This window comes from Notamacropus eugenii, chromosome 2, assembly GCF_028372415.1.
Source record: "Notamacropus eugenii isolate mMacEug1 chromosome 2, mMacEug1.pri_v2, whole genome shotgun sequence".
In the NCBI taxonomy this organism is placed as follows: domain Eukaryota; kingdom Metazoa; phylum Chordata; class Mammalia; order Diprotodontia; family Macropodidae; genus Notamacropus; species Notamacropus eugenii.
This window is the reverse complement of record NC_092873.1, coordinates 186,404,049-186,416,466: the sequence shown is the minus strand read 5'-3', so window position 1 is coordinate 186,416,466 and position 12,418 is coordinate 186,404,049. Positions and strand designations below refer to the sequence as shown.

The 12,418-nt window shown below is 41.1% G+C and overlaps 1 long non-coding RNA gene across 4 annotated transcripts; it reads left to right on the top strand.

Moving 5' to 3' along the window:
* Positions 1-4,381: 4,381 nt before the first annotated feature.
* Positions 4,382-11,878, top strand: LOC140526611 (uncharacterized). 4 transcript variants are annotated; one of them, XR_011974444.1, is made up of 3 exons: positions 4,382-4,463; positions 5,441-5,648; positions 10,049-11,878. It is a non-coding gene; the product is annotated as an uncharacterized lncRNA (long non-coding RNA). The 4 variants fall into 4 exon arrangements; XR_011974445.1 differs by lacking the exon at positions 4,382-4,463 and adding an exon at positions 4,511-4,525; XR_011974446.1 differs by lacking the exon at positions 4,382-4,463 and adding an exon at positions 5,090-5,104.
* Positions 11,879-12,418: the final 540 nt, after the last annotated feature.

Here is a 12,418-nt window from a genome sequence, read left to right as displayed (position 1 = left end):
AGATAAAACCTGTGTTGCAAAAAAGGGAAATTTGCATTTGAAGAACAGTAGTTTTTCTGTCCTCATTCTTTCAATTACATCGGTTTTCTTATTTGTTAAAACATCAATAACCTAAGAGACTATGCAGTAATCAAAATCCAAAAATACAAAGTAGGTCAAAGAACTGTAAGATTTTTTTGTTTTGTTTTGTTTTTTACTAGCCACAAATCCCAGGATCCTCTTGTGTGGCTTCTAAGAGTCAACAAAGAAGGTAGGTAGATTTCATCCTTCACAGACATAACTGAGCAGCTCAAACTGGCCACCAGATAGCAGCACTTACTCATTGAAAGGGTGAGCAGGGGAAGGTGAGAGAGAGGGAGGGGGAAACGGAGAAAACTAAAGAGGGAAAGAAAAAAGGAAAAGAATGGGAGAGGGAAAGGGATAAGAAAAGAAGAAGAGAGGGAGGCAGAGACAACCCTACACAGAGTCTTATTGGTCAGAAATGGAAAATCAGCTTTTAAAAATCATCTATGCCATTCAATCATTTGAGTAAGCTGGAGTTCTCAGAACAACAATGACTTTTTGGCCAGAAGACCAAGAGAAAGAAATTCATTTTTTAAATATTAGCCAAGAACACTAGAGTACATTAAAGAAAAAATATGTTGTAGACATAAATAAGAAAAGACCATACAGTAAAGGGAATGGACTTTTAAATATGTTTTAGCTGGCAATGTGAACTGAGTTTTTGGTTATATAATAGCTCCTATAGTGTAATACTTTATGTTTTACAAAGAAAACTTTTCTTTCAAAGCTACCCTGTAAAGTAGGTAGTATATTATTATTTTTGTTTTGTAGAGGACAAAACTGAACCTGGGAAATGTTGAGAGAAATGACTAATGTCAAAGATTTACAGAACTGGTAAATGAAACTTTTCTGGCTCTATAATCCAGTGTTCTTAACACTACACACCTTACTGTAACCAATTGTTTGTGTTAACAATGTCTTATAATAACTGACATCTAAATAATACTTTGCAGTTTACAGACAAAGGAATTCCTTCCTAAACGACAGGTGCGGTGGGTAGTATCCTGATTGTTATCCTGATTTTAAAGATGAGAAAACTTGATCAATTTTCTGCTGCACAGCATAGAAGGATTTATAGGCTCTTTGACATAGGTGAGACTTAATTTTTTTCCACATTTATTTATTTTATTTTTAATTTATGGAATAAAACAAGCATTTCCATAACATAAAATAATAAAAAAGATGATTCCATGTGAAAATTGAAAATTCATTATGTACAATTTGCTATTCCTTTTAAATGTATAATAAAGTTATCATGCAAATTTATTCCCCCCCCCCCTTTTTTAGAAGAGAATTTACAGACCCACTAGGTCTATTCCAACCCTTTTATTTGACACAAAAATTGGGGCCCACAGTGACTTACACACAGCTAGTAAGGGGGAGATTGAAGGCAAGTCTTCTGAATCAAGTTCATTGCTCTTGTTTTGAATTATTTTACTTAATGTATATGTTGTAAAAGATAAATATCCACTAAATAATTTATTTCCTTGTATTTTCCCCTCTGAAATGAGAACTGTTATTTATTTCACTTTAAGCTCCTTACTAATGGAGTATTGCTTTGGAACAATAAAGGCACAATTTATTCCCACCTTTTTTAGGCTGTATTTTCATAATGATAAAAAGGATAGGATAAAAGAACCTTGAAAACTCTCCATATACAAACAGTCTGTGTATCCTTTTAAATTTGGGTACTAGCACCAGTTTTATATGAATCGTCAATTTTTGTGTCATGATTTGACATGACATTGTTGACCTATCACATGTTTAAATATGCACAGTGAAGCAGAAAAAACCTGTGGCTGCTGGATAGGACATTTGGGTTCTATTTAGCTCCAGCTCTGAACTGCCTGACAGCGGAAACTGAGGTCAGTTACCTTTGGCCCTAAATTTCTTTACTTATAAGAAGAGGATTGTTGTGAGAATTAAATGGGGTGCTTCTAGCTACGTGACATAACTTTGAGGAAAGTGATGATGTTAAGCAATTATGTGTTTTGTTAAAGTCAAGTTTTAATGAGTTTTGACTGTTTGATAGGTAGTGCTTATATATGTATATATGTGTGTGTATCTCAACATCACAATCATTGTATTTAGCTTTTGTTAAATTATAACCCCATCAGGCTGATTTATGTTGGTTGTTTCCTCAGTTTCACCAGTGAGGAAATGGACACCAGGAAGTTGAGTGACTTGTGTAAGGTTATTCAGAGAAGTTAAACTCTCTAGCTATATATACAAACTCACACTGCATATATAAGCCAGTCAGGACAAGCTTATTTAGTAAACAAAAATTAATGACTTTTTGTAAGGATGAAAACTATCAATTTTATCCTAAGAGGCTATAGGAGAATGGGGAAGAAACTTGGGAATTCTTAGATTTCTACATTGGAATGTTACTGGTCTAATGGAGAAAAACAAACAACTCCCTTCTACCCTCAAGCACTGGAGGAGAGAAAAGTGGGTGGTAAGTGAGAAGAGGATAGGCTGGGACAAGAAACATCTGAGAAGAAAATGAGGCATGTTTATTGGACACCTGCCACATCCAGAGACAAGAGGAAAACTTTCTTTTCAAAATTTTTTTGTGGTTCGGTTCTTTCTCTTCTTTCCTTCCTTTCCTTCCTCCCTCCCTTCTTTCCTTCCTTCTTTTCTCCCTCCCTTCTTTCCTTCCTTCTTTCCTCCCTCCCTCCATTCTTTCCTCACTCCTTCTCTCCCTCCTCCTTCTTTCCTTCCTTCCTCCCTTCCTTTCTTCTTCCCTCCCTCTCTTCTTTCCTCCCTTCCTCTTTTTCTTCCTTCTTCTCTCTCTCCCTTCTTTTTTCCTCCCTTCTTTTCTCCCTTCCTTTCCTCCTTCCTTCCTTTCCTTCCTCCTTTCTCTCTCTCTCCTCTCTTTCTTTCTTCTAAATGCTATAAAAGTCCAAACTGTAAACTAAACTGGCCTCTGAAGAGGTAACCTGGCAGTAACTGTAAAGGCAGCAGCAGTGTCTTCTACCTTTGTTCCTGACTAAATCAAAACTAAGTTGGAGATAAAAAGATCTGGGACGTCAGCACCTTTTCTATAGCTTGAGAGTTTTGCTGTTTTTCTGGATGACAAAGGGACATTTTTCAACCTTTTTTTCTGTAGTTTGTGTTAAGGAACTGTAGTGATGGGCTCCTGACACAGAACTAGACTTTATTGTAGTATATTCAGGTGACGATTTTGTTAATTAGGAAATTTGACTTGTGAACAGCAGAAGTTTATGTCTTGAAAGCACATTGTAACGGGCAGAAAGTTTGAGCTACTAAAAATTGCTCAACCCCTCCAACCATATAAATTTGGAACTATGAAATCACTTTAGCTCTTATAAAAAACAGCATTGCTGCTAGAAAATAAGATGTTGCTTAATAAATAAAATATTTAGATGTTCAGATATGATGTTGAGAACTTCCTATGGTTGTCACTTTTTAAAAATGTGTGGTATGGACATAATGCTGGATCTGGAGTCAGAACCCACATTTGGATCTTGGCCTTGCTACTTTGTTAAGTGTGTGACCTTGAGTCAGTTTCTTCAATTATCTTTTCCTCAAGTCCCACATTTGCAAAATGGGGTGTGGGAGTGGGGCTGGAACTATTTAACCTCTAAGGTCCCTTTCAGTTCTAGATTTATAATCTATATGATTTCCTCATTAAACAGAAGAAATTCTCAACGTGTATATCTGTAGTCATGAAAATGTTTAATTTTTGATGAAGGCATGCAGAAGCTAGCTTCTCTGTATCACTAGTTTTGTATCTCATAGACAGATTTAGAGCTGAAGGAACTTGACAAGTTTTGTGTTTTAAGGGATAAGCAATAAAAAAGAAAGGAATATTTCATCTCCTCTCCCCACCCCACCCTCAGCCCCGAGTTTGCAGGTGCATCTCATTCAGAGATGAAATGACTTGCCCAAAGTCACACAGCTATATGGTATGTGGCAGAGGCAGGATTTTAACTCAGATTCTGTATCCTTTTTAATAATAACGATGCCATCTATCATATTCTAACAGATGGTGCTAAGAGGACATACAATTCCTGAATATAAAGTTGAATTAGGAAGGCTTAGCAACACGATAGTTATTGACCAATTCTGATCAAATTTTAAAATTCCTAATGCCATATATGGACTTTTTTTGGGGGGGGGATCACATTTTGAAAGCATTCTCAAGTTTAATTTCACTACTGCACATACAAATGTTCCTTATGCGGCGCTACATTGGAAAAAGTCAGGGACTTTAAAACATTGTCTTTCAAGCTTCGATTATTAAGTGGAAGCAGCCACCAGTGGTTGAGGTGGGGCAGCGGAAACCCGTCTTTTTCCAGTTTACGTCGCTGCATCCACATGGAATCCAGCCTGCTACAGTCTAGGTTTTTGAAAGCTGGAACTGCAGACCCCTGGTATGCCTGAATGAAAACAAAGCAATGGAAAGGGGAGAAAGAGGAAAAGGCTGGGGGAGCTAGTAAGTTGGGATAGCGTAAGGACAAGGAAAAAAAAGAAATTAAATTTGATCAGAACCACGCCTCCCTCAGAGCAACAGAGAGTGCTCACTAGCAGCCACGTTTGGAGGATTGTAAGGAATTCTGCTCCAAACGTCGCTGAGCTTCTCACTGGAAAGAGAAACGCTTGATCATTTCTTTCATATGGGAGCCCGGTTCCTCGCCCTTCCCCCTTCCTGTCCCAGTCCAGCCCAAACGTTCGGAAAGTCAGAAATGCATAGGTGTAAACGGAGGCGTTAGTCCTCACCCAGTGTTTAGAATAGCAGGAAAGGGTCAGTAATTCATGGATAAATGAGGAAACTATGTGTGTGTGTGTGTGGGAGGAGGAGGGATAGGGGGAGAAAATGAAGGATTCGGGGAACAAAGAAAAGTTGGTCCAAACGTTACAGCTGCGTGTGTGGTTTTTACATTTTTCTCCCCTCGGGTGGGTATGTGGGAGTCTCCTTGGAGCTTGTGGGAGCCTGTCCCAAGCCTGCTCGCTTCTACACAAACATCTGTGAAATGCTGAGGCTGTAAGGCTAGGGCCGCGGGCTGGAGGGCAGGTAGGGAGGGCATCGGGAGTCTAGATGCCAGGCGGCCCGCAGCCCACTACTAACAGGGAGGCAGCTTCGACCCCGAGACTGGGGAAAAGGGAAGGGGAGGGGAGGAGGTGGGAGCTCCGAGACCTAAGAGCTGAGGAGTGTGGCCCAGGGGCTAGCCAGGCTTCTAGACCGCCCGAGGGAAAAGAAAAAAGGGGAGGGGGTGGGGAGAAGAGGCGGGACGTAGGAGAGGAAAGAGGGAGCAAGCGAGAGGGAGGGGAGGAGAGAAAGGGAAGGGAGGGAATAAGCGGGAGTGGCCACGTCACGGCTATTGTGTCTTTCCCCCCCTCGCATATAAAGCCCGATGCGCTAGGTTCACCAGCACGCCTGGGTCCGGAATCAGACAGCGCTTTAGTACTTAGAGCGCGCTCGCGGAGCGGAGCTGTGTGTATAGTATTGCATCGAACTGAGAGGGCCCAGACCGACAGACAGAGCGGCCATGCGGACAGCGATCGCGGCAAAACTATGTCTGGGGCTCCTGCTCCTGGCACTCCTGTTACCCTCGCAGGTGAGCACCGCGCTGCAGGCACAGCGCCGTAGAGGGACCTCCGGCGATGCGCGGGGCGGGAGGAGCAGGGTGGGGCCTCTGGACGTGGAGAATGACTTTCCCTTCTGCTCTTCAGCCTCCTTTTCTCCCTTTCCTAACTCCTTCTCCTTCCCCCCCCCCCCCCCCCCGGATTCTGGGCAGGTTCAGAGAGGGCTTTTTCCGTCGACCAGATTCCCGCCAGCTGGAGCGAGGTTCGCCCCGTCTTCCCTAGACAATGCCCTACACAACCGACGGGAAGGCTCCTCTTTTCTTCCTATTACTCCGTCGCTCTCACCGCCCGGGAGTAACAATGCCTTCCCTTTCTCTGTTGGCTGAACAGTGCCTTGCCTGGCTTCAGATTCAGGACCCCTCCCCATATACAGACACAGAGACCCTGTTCCTCCCGCCCCGCCCAACCTTTCCCATCCTATTCCACTCTGGGCCACTGCACTCTAGCTTTGCGCGCTACCATATGGAGAGAGCGCTGCCCTCCGAATGAGCTCCTCACCTCCCAAAGAAAGAAGCCTCACCCGTCTGCCATTAGAGAGAAACCAGACCCCCTGAAGACCCCTCCCCACCACCCTAAGCCTGCCCCCTTCTGTTCCCAAGGAAAGATCCTCTTCCCGTGCACAGAGGAATCCCCATTCTTTCCGCCCCAGCCAGTTCTTACACAAAGACCCGGTCTTCGTTACCCCTGCCCCCTCGCGCTAAAGCGCGCGCCCACGCACAAACCTGGGCAGAGAAAGCTTGCCTCTGCACAGTCTTGTGTAAAAACTCGACCCTGGAACCCTCATCTTCCCATCAAAACAGCCCTTGGGACTGAGGACCCTCGGAAATTTTGTAAGCCCCCTCTCTGCTCCCCCGGAAAGCTAAGGGAATGAGCGAAGGCTGTTCTAGTCCTGGCTCCTTCCCTCACCTGCCACCTAGAAAAACAACATTGAACCCAGTTTGGCCCGATCCATGAGAAGGGAGTGGAGTGGGTGGGCATTTTCGTGACTCCGTTCCCGCCTGCCCCATCTCCCAATTCCCCTCTCCCTTAGCCTTGAACTGCATCTAACCAGAACCTTCCTGCTTCTTCAGTCCACCGTGCCCTTCTCCTGCCCTTCTTCTGCCTTCCACCCTTATACAGTCCTAGGCTGTTTCTGAGTCTTTTAAAAACTGACTTCCCACCCTCCAGCCCAACGGGACCCTTCTACCCTTTTCTCTGCCGTTCTTCTTTACCAAAGCTTGGAGGCTGCAGGTGAATCGCTCAAGCATGAAAGGTGTTTTATCAAACGCTTATTTCTGGCCTGCACTTCTGAAGAGAGATATATAAACCAAGTCGAGCTGAGTGGGGATAGGGAAAAAGCTCTCTTTTCTGCCCTCGAGCAGTTATGGTTTAGGAAGAGAGAGATGAAATGTAAATTTCAAGGTATTGTCTGCTAGGATGGCTGCTTCGGGGTGTGGTGGAGAAATCCGAAGGTCGCCCCAAAAAACAATGCCATCGGGATAGGAAAAGAAGGAAGGGCCTCTAGTTGGGGCGGTATCGAGTACTCGAGATATCACCTTAGACACCATCCAGTCAGTCCCTCAATTCACAGCCCAGAAATGTGAAGTGATGGCTAGTAAAATAGCGTAGCTGAGATTGAAATCCAAGTCCTCTGAACCCAAGATCTACGATTCTTTAAACATTACACCAGAAGTTCACTAACGACTATGTAAGAGACAATGCAGTGGATGGTCCTGGAAGAGTTTGGACTGGGTGCTACCAGGTGCTCCGAAGGGACAGTATATCCACTGCCTCTCTTACTTAACCTTGTTTTTTTCCCCTAGGAGGGCTGCCCGGGAATCAAGTCCCATCCTTTAGAAGGATGCCAACAGTCCTGGTTGTTTCTGGGCTAACCTCTTCCTTGCCCAGTGCCCCCTTTATAGAGTTATGTCTGGGAGCCGTGATTTAGGAGGGCGTAGGGAGAGGTGATTGGAGAATGTTGTATAGCTGGGAGTCTCTGATTCAGGAGACAGGGATAGCAGAGAGTTGGAGAGTCCTGGGGTGTGATGGCCGAGACTACCCTGAATTCTCGAGTCTAACTAAGTTTTTCTAAAATGGGGAAGTGGGTTTATAGTTTCTTGCCTTTTACATGACACCTGCTTGGGTCCACCCCTGGGACAACATTCGTTGAAAGCCTGTTTGTGTTGAAGCCTTTTGAGCTCCCCCTTCTGAGGACCTGGGTAACTGTAACCTATTGTTATTTCTCCTGTCCTCTGGATTCTCTTGGCTGCTGTTTCTGCCCTGGGAGCATTAGAATTTTACTGTGGGGGAGGGGAAAAGGTCTACAGAAATGTTCCCGTCTGTCCCCTCCCCCATTTTTTAAACAAAAGATTTTAGTAAACCAGGAGATACTGATTTTTAGCCTCAAGGGTGAACTAGTAGCGCTTTGTACTAACATTAACATCACTCCCCTAAGCTATGTGAGTGGAGAGAGTATGTAGGGTATTGTACGTGACTGTATTTATTGTGTGCTGTAAATTCATCTCTAAAAAGAAATATTACACATTAAAGATATGAATGATATAAGCAGCTGCTTGACTGAATCATAGTTGGTATAGAGCATTGAGGTTTATGTATGAAATTAATTACCGGCTAAGGTAAAAAAAACTTATGGTATTAGCATTAGTAACTCAAACCATATTCCCTTTAAGGGTTCCTCATTTGAGAATAATGCCATTTATCTGTACCCACAAATCTCAGGTTTCAGGGATAAGACTTACCTATCTCTATGATATTTACCATGGTATAAAACACTGCACAAAGGATCCATAGAAGGGCTATCAACCAGGGAGACAGACTTGAAATCTTTTTGATCAAGATAATTATTTTTCGTTGAGACTTGTATGCTTATTTAGCCAATGTTTATTTAATGAGCTAATGTGCTTTATAACTAAATAAACATGTTCCTGATGTGTGTAATGGAAAGCACCTGGGTCTTCTACTTCTCACTGGCTATATGGACTCAGTCAAGTCACTTTTGGTCTGGGCCTTTCCTGTGGTGTAAAGTGAGGATTAGACTGAACATTTAAGGTCCTCCAAGAAATCAGCGTATACCCATAGCTTCTCAGTTAACTAGGAACTTGGAGACATTGCTCTCTTCCTTCTGTAATTAGAAGCCTTGAGTGGCAGAGCACTGAAAATTTCTATTCTATCTCAGAAATGATCAAGAATCTGATATTGTTCCCTGACAATGGAAAGATTATCATGTGCCTCAGTGGACTTCATTTAGTGATATTAAAAAAGGAGTCAGTGACATGCTATGACAATACAATCATAGGTCTGTATTTAATTGGCTCATGCCTGGGAAATAATGATCTTTCTAGTCACTGACTATAACTTGCCATACTTGGGCATTTGTATCTCAATTATTTTCAATCTAGAAAAGTGCCCAAATCAGGTGGAACTCTAGATAGTGATTTTGGTTATTTTAAATGGAGGTTGCAATTTCATGATTTCAAGTGGGCACGTTTTGGCACATTTAAGATAAAATCCTTATCATTTGTTCACAGTGAAAGGCAGATGAGCAATGGATATGATCAGGCTCATAACTTGGGCTTCCCTTCATATTTATATTTGCCTTTTACTGTGAGTGAATATGGGTGTGTGTGTGTGTGTGCGTGTGTGTGTGTGTGTGTGTGTGTGTACCCTAGAGCAACATTTGACTTTCTACTTTGCTGAGAGAAGTGAAAGAGAATCTAAGAAAAGACATTCAGTCAAAATATATATTGCCAAATGAGTTGATCGGCTACACTGAGAATTAGAAAATAATTAATTCATCATTTGATATTTTGCTTTTTTTGTTTTTTTATGCTCCTGTAGGGTAATTAAAAATAATATTGATATCATGAGTAATAACTTACATTTACATATTGATTTGTCATGTACAAGGCACTGCTTGTACACAACCCAATGTACAATGTTTATAACAACCCAGTGAGGTAGGCAGGACAGACAGACATTATTTACATTTCAGATGTGGCGAAACTGAAATTAAGTGATTTGCTTCACAACCGGTAAATGAAAGAGGTAAAAATTAAACTAAGGGTCTTAGTAATCCTTAGGATGAGTCTTCATTCTATACTATATTTACATTGACAGCCTTAATGGGGGTGATTATAAAACCCTCATGTAAGAAAATAAAGCCCTTCAGTCCTAGCTTCATAGTGGATTTCCCTCTCAGATCTTGTGACACAGGTAACTGAAAACTAAAATGAGGGGGAATGTAACTGGGTAATTGTGTTGTTATTAAGTAACTTCCTCATGTGTGTACATATTTTGCCTATCATGACTGAATTTCTTTTACTGAATCTTTTATTTATCCATGTTCCTTTCCCCCTCCCCAAATACATTTCAGATTTATTCTCAAAATACAACCATCGCACCAAGTACAAGCAACAACACTTCAGTGAGCACCACCGTTCTGCCAACAACTAAACAGACACAAAACACGAACACCACTACTACAGGAAGTGGAAATTCCTTGCAGTCAACTGCCTGCCTCTTCATCTTCTCATTTTCCCTTCTACATCTCTACTGCTAAGAGACTCAATCAAGCCAAGAGCAATGCTTCCCTAACCCATCTTCCTGAATCATCTGAGATGGCTACATCTACTAGTCAGTGTGGCACAGAAGGAAATAAAACCAACAGTCAATGTCTTGACCGCACCTACTCTACTTCCACACCTTTAAATTTATTGACACATTGGTTCCAGAGAAGGTCCCAGGCTAATTTCCCACATGTTGAGTAAATAATTTGAGAAGGATCTGTATGATTTCATGGGACTGAATGATGTTGGACTTTTTAGTTCAGTGTTTTAAACCAGTTGGAACTTCCAAGAACAAGACTGAAGAGAGATGGCATCCATTTAATTCAAGATTAAAAATTCACTAAATATCAATAATCAGAATTCTACTTTGGGATTAAAAGGGTAGATTTTTTTTTTCTTGATCCAGAAAAGGGAAAAAGGTGTGGAAAAGAGACTTGATTTTCACTTTGGTTCATTAGCCATAAATTGATTAGATGGTATAAACAGCTTCCGTGTTTCTATTTATGTGGATGATGGAAGAAGCATCATCAAGCTTTGGTAGTAAATCCTCCATGTGTTTCAGCAGTACTAATTTAATGCCTATATACTCTAGATAAGTTTTAAAACATTAAGGTATCACTATTCTCCCAAGAGATAAATTATTTACTCTGGGGCTTTGGTTTGACATAGCATCTAAATTGCTATATCACAAATGACATGTGCCAGAGCAAGGATAGATTGGAACCTTCCCACAATGAATGCGAAATGAGTAAAATTGGCTTTCATAATATTCTGTAGACAAATAGAATTCCCATTACTTCCTTATCTAACAAAATCTTAGATTTCACTAGGTACCTTGCTTTCCTTAATTCCAAAGACTTTTGAAATACACGACCTCTTGAATAACTTTCAAATGTTGTTTTATTTCTGCCTATGTCAAATAGGTAACAGTTTTGGAGATGATCTGTTGTGAAGGTTGATTATTTCAAAATTTCAAAATTAAGAGGCAAACGTGTAAAAGCCAAACACCAAGGTAAATTGAGTATTTGGAATGTAAGGACTGGGAGATTAATTGCATCATTATAAGTTCACAAGATCTTTTATACTACTTCTGTAAATACTTTTTTTTAAAGAAAATCTTTGTGAATCAGAGTAGCTTACAACTGAGACTTGTCATTCAATATTTTTAGATATAGAACCAGGTATTAAACCTAAAGTTGGCTTCATTCAGGGAAGCAGATGTTTCTGCTTTCTTGTTTAAAGCAACAACAAGAAAAACTGCTGCAATGTTGAAACCTTCTAAAGAAATCCTTTTTTTTTGTTCACATGGTCACACACTGTTGCTTAGATTTGAGATACCCAATATGACTAGTATCCTAACTACATAAAAAAGAAAAGAAAATTTGCTGTCTTTAGTAGCCAACCCAGAAACCTCTTAATTCAAGAAGTGTCCCAAGCTACTGTGTGTGTGAATGAACACTCCTTTACACTCTATTTTGTATGCTGTACTATGTTTGGGGTTCTTGTATATTGTGTTTGTGTCCTCATGCTTTGATTCATAGTAATTACTCTCATGTTATGGAATTGATTTGCATTGAACACAAACTGTAAATGAAAAGAAATAAACCCGAATGGAAAGTTAATGTATTTCATTTGTACCTAGTGGTCCATTTTTGTCTTTTCAGTTGTCATTTTTCAGTCGTGTCCAACTCTTTGTGACCCCATTTGGGGTTTTCTTGGAAAAGATACCAGAGTGGTTTGCCATTTCCTTCTCCAGCTCATTTTACAGATGAGGAAATTGAGGTCAACAGGATTAAGTGACTTGCCCAGGGACACACAGCTAGTAAGTGTCTGAGGTCATTTAAACTTAGGAAGATGAGTGTTCCTGACTCCAGGCCCATCATTTTATCTACTGTGCCAACTACTTGCCCTTCCATTTTATCTTGTCTGGGTCTTAAATTTCCCTATAATGTAGAAACATAACATTTAATAAGGTAAATTTTCTTCAATCTCTTCCTAAATTCAGTGTCTTCCAAAGTCAGGATATGAACTGAATTTTTGCTGGTAAGATCAGGAGGTTTTAAATTGGATTATTTCCCTCTCATAGTCTGTAAGAGAAATGGTCTCAAGTCAAATATTTAGAGGAAATAATTGTATCAGATTGAGGTCCCCTCACTTTCCCTTATTTTGCTAGTTTT